At 36.3% G+C, this 27,518-nt stretch overlaps 2 long non-coding RNA genes across 2 annotated transcripts; both read right to left on the minus strand.

Moving 5' to 3' along the window:
• Positions 1-1,550: 1,550 nt before the first annotated feature.
• LOC127175932 (uncharacterized) lies at positions 1,551-5,012 on the minus strand. The gene is made up of 3 exons (XR_007829040.1): positions 4,691-5,012; positions 4,167-4,415; positions 1,551-1,637 (listed from the first exon to the last, which is right to left on the minus strand). It is a non-coding gene; the product is annotated as an uncharacterized LOC127175932 (long non-coding RNA).
• A 1,348-nt stretch (positions 5,013-6,360) lies between these two features.
• Positions 6,361-26,881, minus strand: LOC127175931 (uncharacterized). The gene is made up of 11 exons (XR_007829039.1): positions 26,825-26,881; positions 26,694-26,736; positions 26,106-26,201; positions 20,746-20,776; positions 19,794-19,874; positions 17,538-17,710; positions 17,007-17,133; positions 11,099-11,208; positions 10,511-10,628; positions 7,462-7,535; positions 6,361-7,104 (listed from the first exon to the last, which is right to left on the minus strand). It is a non-coding gene; the product is annotated as an uncharacterized LOC127175931 (long non-coding RNA).
• Positions 26,882-27,518: the final 637 nt, after the last annotated feature.

The raw sequence follows: 27,518 nt of genomic DNA on the forward strand, positions 1-27,518 counted from the left end.
TTAATTTGTACCAAAATACACAAAGTTCTTTAAAAATAAATAAATAAATAAAATAAGTAAAGTAAGCATTAAAGTCCAATCCTAAACCTAGCAGGTCGTACAAAAATGTATAAATGAGGTTGTAGGAATTCATCAGATAACTTAATTAATTGACATATTATTAACAACATTTCGGTCTAGTATGATTGATAATATATTATCAATTATATCATATTATTATATATTATTAATTGCAAACTCTTGGTAATAAATTTGAATGCATTTTTTGTTTAAAGAGACACTTCCAGTGTTGCCAAGTCCGTGGTTTTCCCGCAGAATCGGGCTACTTTAACACTGTTGCCGCAGACTGTTTTTCATTTCTGTGGGTTGGAGTGAGCTCAAAAACGTGATATTTATGACCTGGAAAGCATATTTTTAATGAAGATCCCCCTCAAAATGCAATTGGGCTAGTTTTTTGTAGCAATTGGGTGGGTTTTGTTGTGAAAACCTGGCAACTGTGGACAGTTCATTCAAAAATGTAAATTCTGTCATAATGTCATTCTAAAACTTCCAAGAAACACTCCAACATTCCAAGCAGCTTTCAGGACTAAACCATCATAACAGTGGTTTATACAATTTGTAAACTATATTGCAACAGCTCACTAAAGGGGAGGGTTAATCAATGAATAACGTTCATGAATACCAATGAATAACATATGTTTTTGGATTTTTGACTGAACAAATCCTGTACTAAGGTTACAGATGAATGGCATATAGCTGACAGCCATTAAACTGTACTTTGAACCAAGAAACCAAGAGTCTCAATCAACCATGAGCTGATCAGACATCTTCGAGGTAGTGAAGGCTGCCAGTGGCTTGACTTTCTCTCTCCAGCCCAGGACTTCTGTCAAGTGTCCTCTTTGCTCATCATGTCACCAATTATGCATTCTGCTGCCACTGAAGCACTCCTGGCAGCGCTATGCTACTGTCAAGGACATTCAGTCTGGCCTCTGTCAGATGGGGCACTTGTCAAGCCGCCAGTGCACCCGGTGACACTACCCTTCACAGCACACTGTCAGCTGACCGCAATGAATTAATACATAAACCAAAACCGCCCATGAGTGTTACACTCGGGTTATCATAGAGAGACGACCTCATGATCTCCCGCTTAGAGCGTCCCGTCAAAACAAGGGGAAAACCCTTAACAAAAGCCTTGGTGAATTATATTAAGTATACAGGTGTTTATATTGATGATTAACGGCACGGCCATTCAAACAATGCTGGAATTCTTGGCCACGGCGGAGGATATGGAAGGAATGGTTGCGCTGACATTCCTGACCATTTCCTCGACGCACGCAGTGCTGCCTTAAGGGTCTTCGGCCACCCGCATACTTTCCAGATCTTGCATCCTCTGTATCCATGCAGAGATTCCACAGGTCTGGATGGACAGCAGGTGTGCGGCCCAGGCGGACTTTCCAAGGATGTAAAGTCAACAGAAGACCCATTACTGCTCTTCCCTTACATCTGAAAACAAAGGGACTGGAATTCAGGAGGATGCATACTTACATGCCTGCGATTTTAAAGATAGGGTCCTCTGTGCTGGATCCTGACCGGTGTGCCAAGATATTGTGTATATTCATTCAGGGGAAGTTTTTCATCTGCTTGAGATAAACAGATAACTGTATTAGTCTAAGAGAGTTTTTATGGTGGTGTCCTTGAGAAACGGACAGAAAAAAGAGTAAAGAACAATGGAGGATAGAGAGAATATATTAGACTTGATTTACACATGTAGAGTCTATATATTTTCATATCTGAATGTAATATTTTATTTTTATTACATTATATAAAAAGCCCATCTAGATGGATGTCTTTGTGTCACTGCTTTAGAGCAACGCCATGAGTGTTGGATTTTTTAGACTGTGAGTCAGGTTAGAAGTAGTTGGACAGTGTATCTCAAGACTTCTGTTCTATTTCGTCCAGCTGTCTTCGAATATAAATATATATAAAATAGCTAATCTGGCTGTTCCAGTTCTGTGAAGATGAAGGAACATTTGTGCACATGGAAGTACTCCTGTGTGTTTAATCACATTTAAAATATCACCATGGTGATTATAGGAGATGGGCTTAAAAGCAGAAATTACACATAATTGGTTCTTTCTCCGCATGAATGCTTTCTCAGAAGGCATATGACACTGGGCCAAACAAATAAGCCCACAGCATGCATAAATGGCTGTGATGACAGCATAAAAGCCGATTCAGATTTACAGCATATTTTAGTAAATGTATTGAATAGGTTGATTCTGAGTTGGAAACTGCAAACTCATTCAAATCAAAGCGTTATGCCACAGGACATAAACACCACATGTGCACCGTTCTTTTTACTGTTAACCAAAAAAATAATTATTAATGGAGCACCTATGTGATTTTTGGCCTTGAGTCTGAAAAAGTATTGCTGGTAGACAGAGTAAACTCCAGGAAAAACAGCATGGTTTGAATCTCGGACTTTGGAGTGCAAGGTGCTGATTAACAATAACAAACACTAGAGTGAGCGGCAAAAGTCCAAGAGGAACTGAACTTTTGGAGTTTGATATATTGTTATGCAGAAGAGAGGAATGAGTTCCTTAACTTCTCTAAAAAAAAAAAAAAAAAAAAAAAGACTGCAAATAAGACAGTGAGATTTGGATTCAAACATCATGTCTACCAACTAAATGTGTTGTCATAATAATTCACAATCGCCTTCAAAAACGCTAATATTGTTTTAAATTAAAATAAATATTCAACTGTATACAGCACACTACCCTTCAAAACCTTGTCAGTAAGATTTTTTAATGCTGTTCTTTTGAACGTTCTATTTATTAAAGAATCATGAAAATAATAATAAAGGTTAGCACATTTGGAATGCTTTCTGAAGGATCATGTGACACTAAAGACTGGAGTAATGATAGTTTTGCGATCATAGGAATGAATTGTATTTTAAAATATATTTAAATTGTAATAATGCACAACATTAGAGTATTTTTCATTAAATAAACACAGTCATGGTGAGCATAACAGACTTTTTTCCAAAAACATCAAAAAGGCTTACTGATGGAAGTGTTTAAATTAGTACACACTACCAGTCAAAAGTTTTTGAACAGTAAGATTTTTAATATATTTTTTAAAGAATACTCTTCTGCTCACCAAACCTGCATTTATTTGATCCAAAAAACAGCAAAAGCAGTAATATTGTAATATTTTTACAATATAAAATTTATTCCTGTGATCAAAGCTAAATTTTTAGCATCATTACTCCAGTCTTCAGTGTCACATGATCCTTTAGAAGCCATTCTAATATGCTGATTTGCTGTTCAAGAAACATTTTATTATAATTATAATTATTATTATTATCAATATTAACATCAATATTTAAAACAGTAAAATTTTAGTACATTTTAATAATAATAATTAATTAATAATAAATTATTTTTGAGCTGCAAATCAGATTATTAGAATGATTTCTGAAGGATCATGTTACTGGAGTGATTATGCTAAAAATTCAGCTTTGAAATCACAGGAATAAATTACATTTTAATATATATTCAAATAGAAAGCAGTTAATTTCATTAGCAAAAATATTTCAGAATATTACTGTTTTTGCTGTACTTTGGATCAAATAAACGCAGGCTTGGTGAGCAGAAGAGACTTCTTTAAAAACATTAAAAATCTTACTGTTCAAAAACTTTTGACTGGTAGTGTATAATATTATATATTTTATATATAACAAAATAATATTAAATTAAAATAGATTTTATATATATATATATACATATATATATAAGTTTATTAGTTTTTATAGTAATGCTAAAATGTGTTTTTTTTTTTCTCAAAATAATCCTTGAGTTTAATTATATATATTTGCGTTTCTGCTGTTTAGTCCATCAAATTATGGGAAAAGGTTCTATTAAAGTATTGAAGCAGCTCAGCTTCCTGTTTGTGTCCAAAATGTCAACCTTGAGCATGGTCACTTCAGCTTCGGCCATGTTGTCACAGTGTTTTAACAGACTGTGTTGATTGATGAGTCCATTACTACAGAGCTGCATCCAGCTGTAGCCGGACTTGTGCTGGTTGTGTCGTAGGATGTCACCTAATTGTTTGCATTAGCGGAAACAAATACATTTGCAAAACAAACAAACAGAAATATCTCCCACCTGACAACTTCCTGATGATAAGAAAAGAAGCTGGCCCGCTGCATGCGGCTGACAAGCTCGTCAAGTGCCGATAGCGGTGGTCGGCCCGGTTCCTGTGGGACCGGCGTCTTCCTGAGGTTTTGTCCTGGGGATCTACTTTGCGGGTCGAGGACTGGTGCATTCATTCAAAGCATGGTGCAAGAGAGGAGCAGCTGTTCTTTGTTTCACATGCACCGCCAATGCAGTTGAGGGATGGGATCACAGACAGAGCTGCAACAACAAATATGGTTTGTGGAAATGAAGGTTTACTATTATCGTTCTGCATGTTATATGAGCCACATTAGTGGGGCCTCTATAAGCACATACACATGCACTCACACACACAGGCAACAGAATTTCCGTGGCTTCAGGGAGAAAAAACTACAAGCTGGTGTGGTGGTACTTATGTTTAAAATAACTGTATACATTGGGTCAGCTTGTAGCAAAGCTGAAATTGGATGTATTGTTTTATGAGGGAAGGCATACCGGATTGGTTACACACTCACGCTAATCAATGACAGGTGTGTCCAGCACTGAGAGGTGTTAACACAGGGGCCCAAGCACTGTAGCCTTAGGGGAGGTCTATGAGCTGAGGTCAAACACACACACACACACACACACACAAATGCACACAGAAACCAACAGAGAGGTTAAAAACATGGGGTGAGTAGTAACATTTAGAGATAGGTTCAGTCAGTTTTATTACTAAGAAATTAATTACAATGGAAGAAAATTACACTAATCAACACAGGTCAGGTATAAGTTGTAGATTCCCAAATAACTCACATTTTTAGCAGACAAATGTGGAAACATAACATTAAATTACAATATTACATTTAGTGCCATGTAAAAAAAAAAAAAAACTAAGGTTCTGAGATTGAAGGCGTAATGTTTTGAGAATAAAGTTGAAATTAGGAGAATGAAGTCGAAATACTACGAGAATAAAGTCGAAATATTTCGAGAATAAAGTCAAAATATTTCGAGAATAAAGTCGAAATACTACTAGAGTAAATTCAAAATATTTTGAGAATAAAGTCAAAATTATGAGAATAAAGTAAAAATACTACGAGAATAAAGTCAAAATATTTTGAGAATTAAGTAAAAATTATGAGATTAAAGTCGAAATACTACTAGAATAAAGTCTAAATATTTCAAGAATAAAGTCGAAATTATGAGAATAAAGTTGAAATATTTCGAGAATAAAGTTGAAATACTATGAGAATAAAGTCGAAATATTTCGAGAATTAAGTCGAAATTACTAAAATAAAGTCAAAATATTTTGAGAATTAAATCGAAATTACGAGTTTAAAGTCGAAATACTATTAGAGTAAAGTCTAAATGTTTTGAGAATAAAGTCGAAATTATGAGATTAACGTCAAAATGTTTCAAGAATAAAGTCGAAATTATGAGAATAACGTCAAAATGTTTCAAGAATTAAGTCAAAATATTTCGAGAATAAAGTCAAAATTATGAGAATAACGTCTAAATGTTTCAAGAATAAAGTTGAAATTACCTGAATAACGTCAAAATGTTTCAAGAATTAAGTCGAAATACTTCGAGAATAAAGTCAAAATTATGAGAATAACGTCGAAATGTTTTGAAAATAAAGCTGGAATTAAGAGAATAACGTTTAAATGTTTAGAGAATAAAGTTGTAGCAATTAAGAGATTAAAGGTATAATATTTTGAGAGTATATTCTAGCCTATAGCGCATGCAATTGGCCCAGATTGGGAGCACTGGGAGATATTCCAAAGTCGACTTGGACCAGTGACAGATGTACCATGTGACCGCAGTCAGGTTCATTTTGGTGCTGCTTAGGCACTACCTCTGAGTCTGACATCATGGAAAGATATGAGTAAAGTGTCACGTGTTTTAATCTCGGAATTACGACATGGCGTGAAGGCAGCATAAATATAATATTCTTGATATTAAGCTGTTTCCTTTGTTTGCGGACGCAACAATATTCAAATAAATAAATAATAATAAATTACGGTCGCCCGGCAACTTCTCCCGGTGCTCTCAATCATGCGTAACAGGCTATAGGCTATACTCTCAAAATATTATAACTTTAATTTCTACGATTTAAATTCTCTAAATATTTCTACTTTATTCTCATAGTATATTGACTTTATTCTCGTAATATTTCAACTTTATTCTTGAAATATTAGGACCTTAATATCGTAATCTTAGATTTTTTTTTTTTTTAACATGGCCAGAAAACTTCATAGTAAAAGTCTGAGATAAATGAGTGGAAAAAAAATCTAGATTTATACACGTCAAGGAAAAGTGTTACAACCATCCCTGGTCTCCCCTACATACTGGACAGAGGCAAATGTTTTGTTGTCGTAAGAGTAAAAAGAGGTTCAGTCAGGAGGCCATCCAAAAGTTTAGCCCACAGGCTGAGAGCAAAACCAGCAAGTCTGATCTTGTAATTTTCGAGCACTCAGTGGATTTCCAAAACTGAGATGAATAATTAAGATAGGATTATAATACAGAACAAATCTGCTTTTACAGACCATTTGCAGCGTATGGTGTGTTTAAGATGACAAACTTCACTTGCCTGGTAGGGTCATTGGTTCCAGAGAAGCCCAACTCCAGACATGCGGTAAATCATAGAGGTCTGGTCCACGGGGATTTATCAGACAGGACAGCGCTCGCTCTGTGTAACTTTTTCAGGAGGTGTGCGTGTGCGTCAGACGGCCTCACGGGACTGCTTGTGAGAATGTTAAGGGCTGGTCGCTGCCAGATTGATACAGAACGCAGCACGCCATCAAAGGTCCACTGAAATGGAGCTATAAAAAATTTACCAACCTGCAATAAATTTTTCACTCCAAGAAAACTTGAAGTGGTCCGGTGAGTAACAGGGCAGGAAAAGAGGTTGAGACAGGGGGGCACTCGACATCCAAATGACTCAGGAGCACTAGACAAGTAGAGCAAAACCGCACGTAAACCAAACACTTAACCGGTGCCTTCACAAACACAGTTCACAAACTTCCATTGCGTTAAACAGGAAGTTCTCTGTGAAGCTAATCATTTTTCATTTGTTAACAACAAAGGAGCAAAATACGTCAGTGAAGTGAAATGTAATGTCAGAGTATGATTAAACCTGCAGGAATAAAGTATTTCCAATGTAGTTTTAGTCATGGGAAGCTTGAATTACGTGTATTCTAGTTTTACATGTGTAATTTTAGTTCATGCATTTAAGATCATTCACTTGCAAAAACATGAGTGCTGCAATTTAAAGGAATGAAAGCTGAAGAAATTACCAAAAACTCACCTTGCCTCAAAAACAGCCATAATAATCCAGAACTGCCAAAAAAGTCAGCATCATATGGAAGCCCATTTCCGCCACTAAACAAAAAATAAAAAAGGTAATTATCACAAAAATCCTGCAATTGTGACTTTATAACCCGCAATTGTTATTAAGTCAGTTATTAAGTCAGAACTGTGACATGCCATAAACTCACAATTCTAAGAACATATCAGTCTTTTTTCCCCCTCAAAATTGGACTTTATGACTTGCAAATGCAAGTTTACATCACACAATTTCTGAGGAAAAGTCAGAATTGCAAGGTTTTATTTCACACTTCTGACTTTATTTCTCACAATCGTGAGTTTATATCATGCAATTCTGACTTTATAACATGCAATTGCAAGTTTATATCACAATTTTGAGAAAAAATATCAGAAATGCAAGTTTTCATTTCGCACTTATGACTATTTCTTGCAATTGTTTATATCACAATTCTGAGGAAAAAAGTCATAATTGCGGGTTTATATCATGCAATTCTGACTTTACAACATGCAATTGCAAGTTTATATCATGCAATTCTGAGAAAAAATATCAGAAATGCAAGTTTTTATTTTGCACTTCTATTTCTCGCAATTGTTTATATCATGCAATTCTGAGGAAAATTCAGAACTGCGAGGTATTTTATTTTACTCTTGACTTTATTTCTCACAATTGTGAGTTTATATCTTGCAATTCTGACTTTATAACTCGCAATTGCGAGTTTATATCACACAATTCTGACTTTATAACATGCAATTGCAAGTTTATATCGTGCAATTTTGAGAAAAAAAGTCAGAATTGCAAGGTTATATCACACAGTTCTAAGCAAAAGTCAGAATTGCGAGGTTTTATTTCACACCCCGACTTTATTTCTCACAATCGTGAGTATATCTTGCAATTCTGACCTTATAATTCGCAATTGTGAGTTTATAGCAAGAAATTCTGTCTTTATAACATGCAACTGCAAGTTTATATCACAATTTTGAGAAAAATATTAGAAATGCGAGTTTTTATTTAGCACTTCTGACGATTTCTTGCAATTGTTTATATCACACAATTCTGAGTAAAAAGTCAAAATTGCGAGTTTATATCACATAATTTTGAGAAAAAAAGTCAGAATTGTTAGTTTATATCAATTTGCAAATGCAAATTTATATCTTGCAATTTTGAGAAAAAATATCAGAAATGCGAGGTTTTTTTTTGCACTTCTATTTCTCGCAATTGGGTTTATATCATGCAATTCTGAGGAAAAGTCACACTTCTGACTTTATAACTCAATTGTGAGTTTATATCTTGCAATTCTGACTTTATAACTTGCAATTGTGAGTTTATACCTTGCAACTCTGACTATAACTCGCAGTTGTGAGTTTATATCTTGCAATTCTAAGGAAAAAAAGAATTGTGAATTGTGAATTCTGACTTTATTTCTCTCAGTTGCGAGTTTATATCTTACAATTCTGAGAAGAAAAGTCGGGAAAGGCAATTCAAAGTCAATTTAATCACACCATACGCTCACAGTGCTAAGAGACTTTGTGTTGCAACATTTCCAAACACAGGACTTGGCACTAACATCATAGGAAGAATATTCATGACGGACAAAAAGCAAGAATTGGTGACCTTGCTAAACCATTCTCAATGTCTGAGCACCTGTTTTCTGTAAATAGCATTGAACATCTGCACTTCACCCTACACCATTATAATCCATCTACTTCTTCCTCTCTTCCTGGTCAAATCTCTGTCCCCAGGGAATTCTGAGTCCCATCACAATCCCATGGATCCTCTTCCATGGATTACTCCCATCCTGCGCAGTGGCTTTTGGGTGCCAGCGAGCCGCGGCTGTGGACACAGATGGGAGCATAGCCTTGTGATAGCTTCCATATGTCACAGTGCGCTTCTGAGGGTGCTTTTTTATTTTTTCCCTTTAACATTTCTGTTTTTGCCCCATCTCCCTTCTTTCTCTCTGGTTTTCTCATCAAATGTTTTGTTCGATGAAGAATAGGTGAGCGTACCCACAGACAAAAGCAATCAGGGCAGTCATTTAAAGTAACAGTTCACCCATAAACTAAATTAAAGTTACAAGGGTTTGAAAAGACATGGGGCCAAATTTTCATTTTTGAGTGAATTATTCCTTTAATCATCCCTGTGGAGAGATACACCTTAGATTCGTTAGCTGAGTGAAGCCCATATGAACCTATTACTATAAATTTTCTGGCCTTGTCAAAGATGCTGAAAGCCAAGATATGATGATCGGGTTCTTCAGAAGGGCCATGCTGTGCCTCTAAGGTCTTGCAAACACGAATAATCTGTTTAGCATAACTTATCTGTCATAGACGTTAGGCTGTTAAAGTCACCCCTGGGGAGCAGTGACATGGATCTGTATGGTTCTATGGTAAATAAGAACTGCGAGGAAGCAAAAAATATCCTTTTGACACCATGAGCCTGGGAGGTTCGCTCATCTGTGCTGACACATATGGTCAGTAATATCCCCCCTCTGATTATAATCCTTGAAGTCAGCCTCATTAACCAGACATCCGCATTGAACCCTAACTGAAAAGGGGCAGAAAGTTTGCCTGTCAATCAACACCAACTGGCTAAAAAAATGCTTGGAGAGAAAATGATCCAGGAGACCCAGACTTGAGACCAGCTGCACTTTCTCATCACCTAAGAAGTCTGACTCTAGGTCAGACTAAAAGAGCGAATTTTTCAAAAACGTGCATATATATAAATTAATGAACATTAACTAAAAATAAATTTAAACTTAGATTATTGCATCTGATCCAAATCAAAAAACTCGTCCCCAGTGATGGCGACTCACTTATGCACGCTCACACTTACACCGTGGCTGCCATTGTTTAGCCTGGAAAAAAAAGTAATGTAAACTAAACCGCAAGATGCTTTGCATAATTTACAATGCCACTTTTGAAATGCGGTTCCAAAATCAATTTTATAATAGCATTAAAATGTATACGTACCGCATCTAAACCTGTAAAGCAGATCTAATGCGCTAACACATGCTTAAGCATGAAGACATTACCATCCAGTTCACGGAGGGTTTTTGACAGCGCGCTTTGTGCCCAAGCCCTGAGTCAGCTTCCCACGCAAGATCATCTGTAGGGAACATGCCACGCTTTCAGGAACACACTAGCAGCCTCCTGGAAAAAAACAGCACCGTACAAAGTGATGGTGGCTGAGGGGAGACCTGAGGCTAAAGACCCCGTGCCTGACAAAGTGATTTATGATGCCCCGTGAAGTGACAGATCCAAGAGGAACTTTGCTTGGTGAAGTGAAGGAGCTTGTAATGAGGCTGCGTTAAGGGGGGGTCCCTTGACTCTCATAATATTCTTCTGATGTTTAGGAGGCATGTGCTAATATCATATACACTGCTGTGCAACTGACAGCGGCAGAGGACTACATACCCAAACAATCCTGTGTCCTATCAACAGAATCAAAGGCAGGGTGTTGACAGGAAATTAAGAGCAGACATATGAAATTCAACAAAACTTCACTACATTTCGATGACTGCATTTTGTAACATGAGATATGCATATTCTTAAATCTTCATACTATGTTTCTGAGATTTTTAAAAGCCAGAATAGTCCATGCAAAAAAATCATGTACTCACCCTCATCTCAAAACTTGTACTTTCTTTCTTACGTAGAACTTAAGGATGTTTTGAGAAGGTAAATAGTCACCAAAACTGGGTTCCAATGGTCTTCGAATATCTTTTGTGTACTGCAGAAGGAGGAGAAAAATTAAGACAAAGTTTAAATTTTTAGGTGAACTGTCACTTTAAGGCCACTTATCAATCAGTTCAAATTAGTTCTATTCCAATTAGGAATGGGTCTGTTAGTGAGGCTATTAGTGAACCAATTAGTGAGGCTGGAAAGTTTATCTACAATTTCATATTTTTATATCTTTTATATTTTGTGTGTAGGTGCTTTATAGGGGATGAATTGAGACCTTGAATTTGTGACCCTGGACCACAAAACCAGTCTTAAGTAGCATGGATATATTTGTAGCAATAGCCAAAAATACATTGTATGGGTCAAAAATCATTAGGATATTAAGTAAAGATCATGTTCCAGGAAGATATTTTGCAAATTTCCTACTGTATATAATATTTTTTTAGTTAGAAATATGCATTTCTAATAACTTCATTTGGACAACTACAAAGGCGATTTTGTCAATATTTTGATTTTTTTGCACCCTCAGATTCTGGATATTTCAAATAGCTGTATTTCTGCCAAATGTTGTCTTATCCTAACCATACAACAATGGAAAGCTTATGACTGGTTTTGTGGTCCAGGGTCACATTTATTGTCCATATGAAAATGTAAAAATGCTTTAAAGCACTCTCATAACCATGGCAGGCCAGGTGTTGGTGATAATTTAAAGGATTAGTTCACTTCAAAATAAACATTTACTGAAAATATCCTGACCCCCATGTCATCCAAGATATTCATGTCTTTCTCTCTTCAGTCGACAAGAAATGAAGGTTTTTGAGGAAAACATTACAGGATTTTTTTCCATATAGTGGACTTCAATGGTTCAATGTGCTGAAGGACCAAATTGCAGTTTCAATGCAGATTCAAAGGGCTCTACACGATCCCAGTTGAGGAATAAGGGTCTTATCTAGCAAAACGATCAGTCATTTTCTTAAAAAATGAAAATTTATACACTTTTTAACCACAAATGCTTGTCTTGCGCTAGCTCAACTTATCGTATTATGTAGTCACGTTGAAAAGGCCAGGCGTGATGTCAGCGGAAGTACCAACCCAGAGTTTTCAAAGCGAACATGCAACGAAAGTCAAATGCCCTTTACTAAAAAAAGGTAAAACAATGACGTCAGACGATTTTGAAGTTGGAGAAGAAAATTCCCTACTATTTGAACCGAAGTACACAGACAAACAAGTCATAGATGTGGATCACAAAGAAGCAAGATGAGCATTTGTGGTTGAAAAGTATATACATTTTTTCTTTTTTTTTAAAATTACATTGTTTTTCTAGATATGACCCTTATTCCTCGGCTGGGATTGTGTAGAGCCCTTTGAAGCTGCATTGAAACTGCAATTTGGACCTTCAACCCATTGGCCATCACCAAAGTCCACTATATAGTGTGTTTTTGGAGTGTTTTCTTCAGAAACCTTAATTTCTTTTCAAGTGAAGAAAGACATGAACATCTTGGATGACACAGGGCTGAGTAAATTATCATGAAGTTTTTATTCTGGAAATCAACTCATCCTTTAACATTATGCTTTTAAATCAAAAACCACATTAGAATATTATGTCCTGTTTCTATTTTTTCTTATGTCAAACACAATAAAACCAAAAACACTTGTAAACACATCATTAAAGCTATGAGAGTCAGCCACAACAAAACAAACCAGCATTCCACTACTGTTGTCAAATTCCTTTGCATGTCTAATGTTTATAACGTGGCTAACATTCGCAGTCATGCAAAAATTGTTCTCTTTTTCCAAAATGTCTGTTTCACCTCTCCACCTCATGCATAAGGGAAAACTGTGTTTTGAAAAGTCTTAATTTTAGAAGTGTTTCTAAAATCTCCACTAACACTTAAAACACTGTTTACTGAGAGAACCTAACAGTCATTTTTGCATAGACGGAGCTTAGAGACAGTCTCTCAGATTTTAGCATACTGTGCTATTAGCAGTTTAGCTGTCAGCAGAGTACACTCTCTCTGAGAGGTTATCTAAACAACACTTCTACTACCTTTAAATCAGCATTTGTGAAACAAATCTACCACCTCCAACATTGTATTTACTGTCAGACCACCCGCTGTGAGCAATGTTGTCATTATTCTCAAGTCTTTTTGTGCTTTTGTGCAGACAAAAGATTTTTGCTAAATGTTGGTCCATGTACACAGATGGATATCATTTCACTGTCCAGCAACATGAGCACTGCACTTTTAAAGGAATAGTTCACCCAAAAATTAAAATTGGCTGAAAATGTACTCATCCTCAAGCCATCCAAGATGCAGATGGGTTTGTTTCTTCATCAGAACACATTTGGAGATTTTTGGAATTACATGACTTGCTCACCAATAAATCCTCTACAGTGAATGGGAGCCGTCAGAATGAGAGTCCAAACAGCTAATAAAAACATAATAATTACCCATAAGTAATCCACACGACTCTAGTCCATCAACAGGAGAAAAGCTGCACATTACTAAAGGTTTAACTAGTGTTGAGTCCACCTTGTTGAATCCAAGAAGAATCCTAGTTTGAGTGGGAGACATTTTTTATCTTAATTTTTTAATGTTGTTACTTATGTTTAAAATATTTTATATTACACATGACCAGTGTTGGGAAGGTTACTTTGGAAATGTAATAGGTTACAGATTACAAGTTACTTGATTTAAAATGTAATAAGTAGTGTAACTTTTCAATTACTTTATTAAAGTAATGTAACTTATTACTTTTAATTACTTTTTGATTACTTTTCTAATTTTTTTTATAATTTTCAACTGTTAATCATTTTGAAACATTTAAACCAGGCAGAGTTAACCTTGCAGTAGCAGTTCAACACTGATTACTGTCAGACTTTTAAAATCCTTTATCACTTGAATTAAGATTATAATAAGTAAGGGATAATATACATCTTTATTTTGCGATAACAACTGGCTGAATGTACATTATCTCACTTATTACATAGCTGCTTGATATATTATTTAGATGTTTCGTGTCAAAATGATTAGACACGAAACACTGATCTGAGTTGAAATATTTGAATGCAAAGCTTCCATGAAGAAATCAGTTGCTAGCAAACGGCAAGTTCAAACTAGACATTTTAGGGATACAGTGCAGTCATACCACTTTTCTTACACAACATTTCACCACATAAATAATTAAGTAGTAGTACTAATTTGTTAGTTATCTTATAATCCATTACAATGTACAAAAAAAAAAAAAAAAAAAAAAAAAAAAAAAAATGGCAGCAACTGCGTTTGTATGAAACAACAGAGCAAGTCCACGATACCAGGATGACAGAATTAAGAAACTGTACACATAATATTGAATTAAGCTTTAATATTTTATTAGCTAATCTTACCAAATGCAAAGCTTCTGCCAAGAAAAATTATCAAGCATATGGCACTGACTTAAGTTGCCCCGAAAGAGTCTGAGCTGTGTAATAATTTAATTTAAAGCACAGCCACCACAAATTCAGACTTTTTTTTTTTTTTTTTTTACTTATATTTTTGGTCTTTTTATGCCTTTTATTGCGATAGGACAGTAGAGAGATGACAGGAAAGAGCTGGGAGGAGAGAGGGGAGCGGGATCGGCAAAGGACCTCGAGACGGGAATCGAACTCGAGTCACCGTGAGCGCAGTTGCGCTATATGTCAAAACAAGATCATAACATAAATAACATCATAACAAGAAATAGTTTAATAGCTATGATACTGGGTTTGAAATCAAATGTTTGCATAGTTATGACAGAAAACACTAGCATCTAACAATGCCTTGGAAAAAAACAATCTTAAAAAATAAAGTTTATGCATAAACCCAAATAGGAAATAAAACATGCTTATATCAAATAAGCATGTGTCCTATTCTGTGTCCTAAACTCCTGAAACATTGGTGTCTCATTTTAGAGCAGTCAATGCAATTTAAAAGAAGTCAATTAAATCTGTAAGTGGGGGTAGGTGTGTGAAAAATTTCAGATGTAATCCCCTTTGTAATCACTGGCATTTTTCAAAAGTAACTGTAATTTAATTACATATTTTTTCTCAGTAACTGTAAAAATAATTACAATTACATTTATTTTGTAATTAAATTACGTAATTCCGTTACATGTAACTAGTTACTCCCCAACACTGCACATGGCATGGATTTATTCCAAAAACATTCTGCGTCCAAAATGTCCAAGTCTTAGTCAATGTGAGTCTAAGTTCATTCACAATTACAGTCCGAGTCCCCAGTCCAAGTACCCCAACTCTAGTTTTAACTTTAAAACTTTGTTTCTGCCCAAAAATAATCCATACTTCTTCCAGTGAGAAAGTCCGTGCCCTGTTGTCCTCTCACATCAAAATCCACTAACACTGTTTTGGACTGTTTTTTGCTTGTAAACAATGCTTGATCTGCATATTTCTCAGCTTATTCAGACAAGATGACTTTTTCAAAGCAATATTATGGATAAAGGAGTATTTTAACTGGAAACAAGCACATTTTATTACAAACATGCAGGTTTTTGAATACAGGCGTGCTGTGATTTTGTTCAAATCCGTTCCAATAAGAAAACAAACTCATCGACATCTTGGATAGCCTGAAGGGGAGTGAATTTTCAGCAAATCTTCATTTTTGAGTGAACTATTCATTTAAGGTGGTGTCAAGCTAAAAACACATACACTGCCCTCCGAACATTTGGAAACACCCCTGGCAAAGTGTGGTTTTGGACGATATCAGCATAAATCCTTATCGTTTTTTGGTGCAAATACATTAAAGTAACTTGACATTATCATTAAAGACCAGGAATAATAATTTTCATTTTGATTAAATAATAATGGCAATATATACGTCAAAGTCAGACATGCCCCTTTGCCAGCTGTGATGCCTGGTTACTGATTTAAACTTGGCCTATGTTTTTAAAAGATTTTTGGGTCACACCTTAATAGCTTCATGAATGATTGCCAGTTAAGTTTAGAATACAATGAATTTAGGCCCAGATAATGTAGAGCTGTAATAGCTGCTAATGGTGGATATTTTGATGAATCGAAAATGTTTTCTCTATGTATAAACTGTTTATGTAATAAAATATGTTTTTGTAGTTTGTGTTGTCCCTTATCAGTGCAATTTGTATCACAAATTAAAATGGATTCATGCCAATATTGTCCAAAACCCCACTTTTCTAGGGCATTTTCAAACTTTTGGAGGGCAAAAGTCCTTCTCCTCAAATTTGCTCTCTTTAGTCTTTTTATGGACTTGTCTGCTTTGCAACATTGAACTGAACATGTTTTCTGTAGAGCTGCTAAATTTGTTTCATAACTGATCAATTTTAACACCACTGACTTTGAAGCTGTTTTGAAATTATTTGTATTGCATAAAGTGCTATATAAATAGACTTTGCGAATGCATCTAATATTAAAATATGTCGATTTGGACACCCCTGGTTCAAATGAATTAAGGTCTAACTAGGGGGCAGTGGCGAGTATCCACAGACACACAGAGATGGTGCACACAACTACCTTCCCAGGTGGGCGCCCTGTCGTACTGCTGGACTTCTGCCTGAGCGACAGATGGCAGGCTAATGCGGAGGTACCCGCCCCAAGTGCTAACTTTGCTGGCTAGTGCTAGCCTGCGACAGTGCCCGCTATCTGTCTGCCTGTATCTCCAGTGAAATACCCCCATTATCCTCAGAGCCATCATGAGATTAAGAGGGGTATGTCAGAGAAACCGACGGGACAGCTGAGCCTCATTATCCAACATATGCTGTGATGTTTCACCAAAGCTTTGGTTTGTTTCTGGTTATCGACACAAAACGTGTGACGTGAATGAATGCTGAAGCAGGCCTCACCTTTCAAGGCAGGACGAGGGCGTTTCAGATGAATGGCACGCAGCATGTTCACACCGATCAGATTTAGGCAATTAGTCACGTAAGAGGGATCAATGGTCAGGATGTCTTTAGATGAACTCCATTTGCCCTGCTCAGTCAGATTAAATGGGCCAAATACTCAAACAGATTTAAGCAGAAATCCTCTAACTAATACAATGATCATCATACAGCATCCAAGATCTGTTTTTAACTGCATCAAGTTCTACATACTAGAAGTGGACAAAACTAGCATACAAATTTTCCTAAAAGTAAGCAGATCTTCCATTAAATTCTTCACTAGCTCTCCTGAGATTCTTCAACACTTACGAGTCAGCGTTCTTCCGTTCAAAGAGGCTCATCAGAGAAAATGAAGGCATTTTAATATGAGCCTGTGAGTGTGTTTCATACCCCCTGCTAGCATGTCTAATCTGGTTGGGAGGAAATGATTTGATCTTTTGCAGGCATGGGGCATCTTAGAATCTAACAGACTGAATCACAAAGACCAGCGCTCACCAGCCAACCTTGGTTTTTCATGTAGACATATGAGGAGCTCCCCGTTGAGCTTTGGAGCTTGCGGAGCAGCGTTTTGGGCTTTTCACTCTCTTGATCTTTCAAAACAGCCATCACATCTGTCTCCTCTGTGATGTCTGCCATAGTAAAAGGACAAAATGTCACATATCTTCAGGCTGTTTTGTCATAAAGAAAGAAGGAAAAAAAGAGGAAGGTCAAGAAAAGAACTACATGAATCAAAGGAAACATTTCACTTAACTTAAATAGTAACATGTTTTGTTTTGAGTGGAAAAACCTCTGTAAACCTTCATATTTAAAACGAATAAAAATGGATTAAGTCATAACAACTGTATGAATATTCTGGGATAAACTAAATTCTATAATAAAAAAACAAATAGGCGTCGACCAATTATCGGTACCAATATTACGAATTTTTATGAGTATCAGTAATTTTCAAAAACGATTTATCAATGCAATTGTTTTTTGTTGTTTGTCAAATCCCTTGCTATTCTTAATTTTTGACTTTCATATGAAAGACATTTACATATAGTCTATAGGAGAAAATAATAGTTGAATTTATATAAAAAAAATGACCCTGTTCAAAAGTTTACATACACTTGATTCTTAATACTGTGTTGCTGCCTGAATGAGCCACAGCTGTGTTTTTTTGTTTAGTGATAGTTGTTCATGAGTCCCTTGTATGACTGTATGATTTTGAGATCTTTTCACACTGACTCATATGCAACTATTACAGAAGGTCTCACTGATGCTTTAGAAGGAAACCTAATGCATTAAGAGCCGGGGGGTGAAAACTTTTTCAATTTGAAGATCAGGGTAAATTTAACAAACGTTGTCTTCTGGGAAACATGCAAGTATCTTCTGTAGCTTCTGAAGGGCAGTACTAAATGAAAAAAATATTATATTTAGGCAAAATAAGAAAAATGTAGACATTTTCATTCTGTTCAAAAGTTTCCACCCCTTAATGCATTGTTTTTCCTTTTGAAGCATCAGTGAGTGTTTGAACCTTCTGTAATAGTCCCTCAGTTGTCCTCAGTGTCAAAAGATGGATCTCAAAATCATAATGTCATTGTTGGAAAGGGTTCAAACACACAAAAATGCTGAGAAACCATAGACCTGAAGGGTTTTTCTGAAGAACAGCAGGCAGTTTAACTGTTCAGGACAAACAATGGACTCATTAACAACTATCACTAAAAAAAAAACACAGATGTGGATTGTTCAGGTAACAACACAGTATTTAGAATCAAGTGTATGTAAACTTGTGTCATTTTTATAAATTCAACTATTATTTTCTCTTGTGGACTATATGTAAACATCTTTCATGTGAAATATCTTATTTAGGTCAGTACTGAATTAAAAATAACATGCTTTTTGTATGATCCCTCTTATTTTGGTAAAATAACTAACACTTCTGCAAGGTGTATGTAAACTTTTGACCTCAACTGAATATAGTTTAATAAAATTAGTTAATTCATAAAAAATTGTGTCACTGTCACAACTAAGCATATATAGTTTGATTCATTTTCATTTATATACTACATACATTACTAATAATCACATGCATGCATTTTTTAACATTTTAAATTCTTTACAATTCAAATTTAAGCAAATGTATATAAATTTAAGTTGTATAACAGTCAGATATCCTACATACAACTGTCAAATTACCTTTATGAAATTACTGTCAAATAATCTATATAAAATGTATAATTTATATACACTGTGTTGAATAACTGTCACTTTGGATAACAGAAGTGATTTTGGATAAAAGCATAAGCTCATGAGAATGAATATATACATTTCCAACAGCTGAAATATTGTAAGCCATAATGAGTAAATAATAGTGACATTTCTACTTAACATGAAATATTTAATTACATTATATATTGCACTACTCTATACCTGAGTGACATTAAAGAAATACCTCACCGCATGGCAATGTGACTCAATGGGGAAAAACCATTTCAAAGGTGACATGAGCTTGACCTCGGTTGACTTTGATTTTCGAATCTGTCTTATACATTATGCTTGTGATCTTTGACATGTTCCATAGGTTTAATCAACGTTTTGGCACTGGGCTGTAATGCTGCACACCTCTCTGCACCTGGTCACAGACGCCTGTGATTGAATGCCATGTGTTTTACACGTTCTTTAGATTCTGTTTGAAGTGATCACCCACATCACTGAGGCCTGGCCTCTTGCAGTTGGGGTGCTGATGGCTTTTGGCTCAAGTTCTAGTACCTGTGTGTGTTTACTCTCTCTGCTGGCCACAGACACCAGGAAGCACATTCACTGCTTGGCAGACGTCCAGCTCTCCTGATCCTGCGAGAGAGAGAGAGAGAGAGAGAGAGAGAGAGAGAGAAAGAGAAAGAGTCTGCTACATCTGCACCAGATGTACGGCTGCACCGGGCCAGTCGTTAGGGTCAGATTGACGAGTGCTTTGAAGAGGGTGGAAATCCTGATTACCTTTTGTTGGAAAAATCTCACATTTTCCTAGTGCAGGCAATGATCTGCTGGTCATCACTAGGCTAACATGCCACTGCTAGACACTACAACATCTTACCCAAAATCCTCCAATCCAAACAGAGGAGTGTTGTGGGTTCACAGAGCCAGCCATGTGTGGCTGCCTACTACATGTCTCCACAAATGACACAGTGAAAAGTGCACTAAAAAGGAATCTGCTAGGATTAAGTCAATCGTTGTAGTGTGTCTTAACAGGACACTGAAAAAGCAAGACTACATTTTCTGGCCTACAGTCATCTGAAGGTAAATAGTGTTCTCATGTCTCAGCATGGGTACTGGGAAAAAATTAAATCTGTGGAGGTGTTAGAAATTTTGCAGACTGTATCCTGAACAGCACAAACTTTGTCACGTTCACTATAAATAGCAAGGTGTGCTGTTTTAGTTGAGATTATATTAAACAAGTGACATTCTCAAACTAATCAGCCATAAATGCCTACGTTAAGGATCAGACAAAACAAAATTACACTAATTTAATCAGATTATGGAAAATGATTTAATTTGAAGTGCAGGTACAGGCTTTAGGCTTTTTACCTTTAAAGGTAATAAAAGCCAAAACCCTTGCAAATCAACTTGCAAGTAAGTAGTGATGATTCTAACAGCTGTCCCTCACACACATCAGCATTCTTAAAGGAACAATTCACCTAAAAATAAAAATTCATGATTTACTTACTCTCATGTCATTCCAAATGACTTACTTTCTTCTGTGGAAGACAAAAGAAAAATAATGTTAAGAAACATGCAATATGTACACTAAAATTCAAACCTAATGCTCAATCAAGGCTGCATTTATTTGATTAAAAATACAGTAAAGACAGAAACATTTTGAAATATTACAAACATTTAAAGTAACTGTTCTCTATTTTAAAGGCACATCAGATGCCCATTTTCCACAAGTTGGTAAGTTTTCCACAAACTGGTGTAAAACAACACCCTTTTTACCAGAAATAGCACTTTTCACAGCAACCTGTTTTGGTGCATATCTCTTTAAATTATAATGAGCTGCTGTTCACCTCTCCCCTCTCTTCCGTTTTTTTTCTTTTTTTTTTTTTTTTTTGTATTTGGTCGCGTTACCATCAAAAACAATCATGGAGAAAATGGTGGACAGCGTACAACTGACTGAGGGCGTAAACATTCTAATATGGGACAGTCCGTTAGCGTCTGTGGGCGGGGCCTGAGCAGTATAACCTCATAGTGCTCAGAAAGTCAAAATGGCTTGATAACTGAGACTGTTTAGGTTTTTAGGGGATAATTTTTTTATCATTGTAGAATGGCTGTGTCCACACACTGCTGAGACACATTTATATGAAAACACCATGTAAAAGCGAATTTTGCATCCAATGTCCCCTTTAATACATTTTAAAATGTAATTTACTCCTGCAATGGCAAAGCTGAATTTTTAGCATGCTTATTCCAGTCTTCAGTGTCACATAATTCTTCAGAAATCATTTGTAATATGCTGATTTGCTGCTCAAATGAAAAGAATTAAATGGTATTATATGGGTTATTCTATAATTGTGGGTACATCTCATGTCCGTGAATTATATTTTTAATATATTTCCAACAATATATAGCCCCGACACTTAATTTTCTAGTACACAAATACACTTTTCCCAATCACACAACTATATGTTGAAAAAGCAATAACTTTTTTTTCACATACAACCTCGTATTCAGCTGTCTGATTTTGTAAAGCTGCTCATTCTACTCTGCATTTAAGCACGAAAATTACATTAAATACAAAATATTCTCATAGTTTTGCCTTCAGTTAGATTAAGTTATCAAGACATTTGGGTGTGCGCTTAAAAAATAATAAGTGTTTATTGTGATTTAACTTGTTTTATTTGTGTCCAAAAAAAACACTGTCAACTAAGTTACCCACTAGAAAACCTCCCCTCAAAATGGAATGGTTTGTCCTATTCTCACATAATTTGCACAGTATGATGATATTTGCTCTAGAAGCATATGGATGAAACACTAGAAGTTATGTTCTCTCTCTTCCCCCTAATATTGGTTAAACTAGCAAACCTGTGTCAAGAGTGAATTAATTGACTGTCAACAGTGTTACACAAGTATTATTGCTGCAACTTTTAACAAGATAATTTAACTAAAACTTATGTTTTGTTTATGAAAATATATTTCTAAACACACCATATGCTCAGTCGTTCCAGGCTTCCATGTTGAATATAGTCCCAAAACACTAAAAATGTCAACTAAGTTATACCTGTCAACTGTGTTACCCAGTAAAGGTAACATGGTGGACAGTAGCAAACACAGATGGTGTTTTATACACATATTCCTACAGATCACCTTTATTTATATAGCATTTTATACAATACAGATTGTTTCAAAGCAGCTATTTAAGGTCATGTTTGGGTTTTTGGGAAAAAGGGAAACTTTTTTCTTCACATTGTCAAATTCTAAAAGGACCCCTAATTACAGAATGACCCATATGTCAAAATATAAAGTCATGTTCTAGACAGGAACATGGGAACAACTAAATGGAAACAACTTTCTAAATGCTCATTTAAGTTAGCTTGTTTGATTTTCTACATGTCTATGTTCTACGTGCCTGTCAACATGCCTGTTCAGGGCAGACTGCTGCATGTACAGCTCTACCGTGAATGTCTAATAACCTACTGCCACAATGAACTCTCTCCTAATCATCTTTAAAAACCACACAATTACACTGATGATGAAGTGCGCTGCCCTAAATTCGAAAAAATGTAGGACGTTTTTGTCTGTATTTTCACAGACCTGTCTCTACATAGGATAAAGACTCAGTTGGGGACGTTTAGTCAACAACAGTTGATAATGTGAGCCATAAATCAGTCATACACAGGATTATGAAGTGAATCCTGTGGTGCAGATGGCTGGCCTGTAGCCAACATACAGTATGAACAAAGGTTGCCTCTCCACTTCTAGCGAGAAACGTTTCACTTGGTGAAACTCTTGCTGCTCTCCGTTATAGTATCCTGTCCGAATTTCAGACCATCCTTCGATATAATTTTTCAGTTTTTCTTACTTTCTCTCTGTCTCTGCCTCCCTCCACCTTTTTCTAATTTGCTGGCCACAGTTAGAAATCAGCCGACTGGGACACGCCAGTAATTGAAGTCTCCACAGTGACTGCCTACAGCACCGCTTTTAGTGATTCACGGGGGAGGTTTCCTGGGGGAAACTCAATAAGCTGCTCAGCGTTAACTATAGTCATCATCAGACTTTTTCCACCACAGGATGTAGAACAACACTTGTTGACAGCATCTCAAAATAGCATCAGGAAGCATGACCTATGACAAACTGATAATACCAATACACAGGATTCGAGGAGCATGTGGGTAATTCATTCAAGTGCAGAGATGTTCACAGAACTTGACTCTGATTAATAAAAAGTCTCTGTTCGAATCAAGAGAAGATGTATAAGTAGCATTATACTGTTATGATCTTACTATGCCAGACTGCATGAGATGATCTTCTCTATGCTTTTACGAATTTAAACATTTTCTGAAAGTAAAGATAATATGGGAAAGATTTACCTTTTACTTTACCTTTCATGATCACATTCAATTACTGAATGTATGGCTTTTAAGAGCTGTTTTTTAAAAATGAATCAGCCAGCATTGTACGACCCAATGAACGACTCTTATGAACTGGTTCTTTTTAGTGAACACATAAAGCTTACAGCTAATGACACTGACTTAAATCAATGTAGCTATCAACTGGGTGCTTATGAAACAAAATTTAGTTAAAGATAGAAGTATTTTCTAAAAATAAGCAAATCTGAAAATGGTTGGTTACTGTTACATTACATATTTAAGGCCAATTATTGAATTATGTTTATGCAATTATATTAAAGGGGTCCTATTATGCTTTTTCACTTTTTGAATTTTAGTCAGTGTATGGTATGTATGTTTGGGCATAAAAAAGATCTACAAAGTTACAAATCTCAAAGTCCACTCCAAAGGGAGATATCTCGTTTTTAAAAAATCCCTTTTCAAGAACTACAACGAACGGCTCGTTTGGACTACTAATTACTGCGTTGTTTTCTGGGTGCTGTGATGTCACAAAGTGTCCCACTAGAATATCATCAAAATAAATCCTGCCTACGGAAATTCGAATGGTTGTGGGGTGAGTAGGGACGAGGTGGGGGATTAGCCTAACTTTAGCGATGCAGCACGGAGAGCCGTTTCTGGGATGCTTCAACAAGTCAGAGCAGTAACGCGCCACAGACGTGTGCAGTATAGGGGGTCAAAACACATGTGGAGGCGCAGCTGGTGTAAACACAAGCATTGACTAGAGTGGCGATCTGCTCCAGTGGCCATGTCGGAGCCCTAACGTGTGCAGTGTGTGGTAAGAGATTTATTCATCATACAGTGTAGACAGCATCACTTATAACGCAACTTGCACTAGACTAGGCCAGGCTAATCAGTGATGATGTTTTTTGATAATGTTAATGTTCTTTGCTCGTTTTCTGTAGCTGCTTTTTGAATAACTAACGAAATGTAAGCTTTATAATTAGTAACTTACAATGTTTTTATTCAATCGTTGTCATGTTAAACACAAATTAAGTCATACTAAAAACATTAGGCTGCTTTCAGACTTATGCTGGAGCTGGTTTTGGGCAATGAAACTATGTATGTAAATAATTGAATAAATTAGCACGATAATATCATGTATCAGCGATCTCGCAGGCTGACGATAGGACCCAACACTACTGTAGCGTCAACTATACCTTAATATATCCATAACTATAATGGAGCAGATGGAACTTGCTGCTTTGGCAGGGGGCGTGGCAGTACTGAAACACCGTCTAAGCTGTTCGCTAGTCACAACACACTGGGACAGCTAACCAATCACAACACATTTCGTATTTCGGAAGGCGGGCCTTCATCAAACCCGGACCTAATCGAGCCATTTGTGCCAGACTGGGGAGAAAGGTAATGTAATAATGTAAATAATGTGAACAATAATGCATAAAGCATGACCGCATGTTCTAGTACACCCCCAAAACAAAATCAAGACTTTGTAAAAGAGCATTATAGGACCCTTTTAAAAAATGTCCTGACTCTTCCAGGCTTTATAATGGCAGTGAATGGGTGTAAAGATCTTGAAGTTCAATAAAGTACATTCATCTTAAAAAGTACTCCACATGGCTCCGAGGGGTTAATAAAGGCCTTCTGAATCAAATCGATGCGTTTGTGTAAATAAAATTTATTTTTTCCTTTTTTGGTTTTCCTTTGCTGTGAACAAAACTTGGCCTTTGTCCTACATCATCTGCTGGAACGCCACTCTCTTGTGAGCATGTGTACCCTTCCGGAGCCACGTGGAGCACTTTTTATGATGGATGGATGCGCTTTATTGAACTTCAAAATCTCAACACCCATTCAGTGCTATTATACACCTTATTTTTCCCATAAGAGGGGGTGCAGCTATTTGTACATTTTTTATGTCCGGCTTCTGGTCTCATCTACTTCCAGCTATTTTTAGCTGCATAAAAAGCTTGTTTTGCTGCTTGATATTGTAAACAGGTGTGTGTTACCATATTATTTTAAAGTATTTTCTTAATTATGAACACACTGGTTTGTAGTGCAAACTGTTTTACCGTTTACTGCACTTCGATATTCTTCTCGTTATTTCCCTATGGCTGATTATGAATCGGACGTCTAACACATTACCAGAAAACAGCTTACTTCTGCACTGGAAAATAAGGTGGATAAAGCTTGGAAGAGCCAAGACATTTTTAATATAACTTTGATTGTATTTGTCTAGAAGACGAAAGTTATATACACCTAAAATGGCTTGAGGGTGAGTAAATCATGGGTTATTTTTTTTATTTTTGGGTGAACTATACCTTTAAGAAACCAAAATTTAAAAAAAAGAACTTGAACACTACCCACATTTGAATCCAATGAACAATATGTACAAACAGTAGAGCTCTTTCAGTCAGTTCTCTTCAGCCTTGCCTTTGTTCTGTTTAAAACCTGTCAAGCTGTCTTAAGTTTTAATTTAAATGACTAAAAAAAGATGAAAACTCACAGTTCAAAAGGTCTTTCCCTTTTAGAACATTCTGGACGAATATATTGGCTGTACTCTTGAAGGTTTTCAGATCCGGGGTAAGGTTAATGCACACATCTACAGTGAAGCAAAAGGCAAAACAAATCTTTTCAGACCTTGAATACATTTGACCTCAAAACGGAAGTATGATAAATATTCTATATGACATCCAGACCGCTCTGAATCACATGTAGTTGTGACCATTCTGATTTGTGTGCACCTGGAACGGCATACTGGGACTGTGACCGGCGCACAGTGAGCGTGTGATAAATGACTCCATGATCGTGCACATTTAACAACCTCCTGAATCAGGTAAAATCAAAACCCCATGAGTGGAAGCAGGTTCGTAATTCAGCAAGCTTCTAGAAACATCAACATGTTGAGCCTGGGTTAGAGAGCGAGGGCTTGATTGTGTCTCAATTGGGCCCGTGTGAAAATTGTATTCCATTATTGCAGCTGTCAGAATATTGCACTTCTAAATTTATCATATTCCGGGTTCTGTGCAATATCTTTCACTCGGAACTGGGAACAAAACACAGCATTTAGCCTTAAAAACACACCATATCTTACCCGTGCGGTCCGTGTGACGCAGTCCTCACTCTATAATCAACGCCTGGAAGGAAGCAGATGACATGATTGCCTGTTGAAGAGCTGATGTTACTAATTAAAACAGGAAAAGTGATGACTCCTCTCATCCTCACCGAGTTATCATGCTCGCTGTTGGCTTTGGCCTTGACGTAGCCCCTCGCGCCTTCCTCCTGATAAGTGCAAGAAAGAGGCTTTAGGAGAAAAAAGGAAGGAAGGCCAGAGACCACTATCACCACGGCTGTTGTGGTTTTAGCTCATGATGTAATTTTGAATAAGAAAACAACAAAGACAATTTGTATGGAGAACAACAACTACGCAGGATGTTTTGAGTTTTTTTTTTTTAAATGGATAGTTTATTTGCCCTGATGTCATCCCAAACCTGTACAAACCTGACTTACTTTCAAATTATTGTAAAGAACATTGGACCCCACTGTCTCCACTTTTCGATATATCTATAAAGAAAGTAGATATTTTTTGCCTCTTTAAATAAAAATATGTTTCAGGTACAATTTTTCTTTTCCCAGAGTAGCAAGGATGACTTTACAGGCCAAATCCATATCACTCTTCAGCTGTTTAAGAGTTTTCCCGTGGTCTACATAATCTTTAATGAATCAGAGTGTATTTACACAAAAAGGTCAGAGATATTCCTCTAAGCACTCCAGAGCTCCAGAGCTGGATTGGGAGGCTTGACATTAATCCTGAGGGTAATGTGGGCCTTCCTGTGGCTAATGAAATCTGAAGCCTGAAAATGGCCGCACCTAATGACACTCCCTGACAGTTTTTGAATTAAACAGCCATAGCTGCTGG

Source organism: Labeo rohita, chromosome 14 (assembly GCF_022985175.1).
Source record: "Labeo rohita strain BAU-BD-2019 chromosome 14, IGBB_LRoh.1.0, whole genome shotgun sequence".
In the NCBI taxonomy this organism is placed as follows: domain Eukaryota; kingdom Metazoa; phylum Chordata; class Actinopteri; order Cypriniformes; family Cyprinidae; genus Labeo; species Labeo rohita.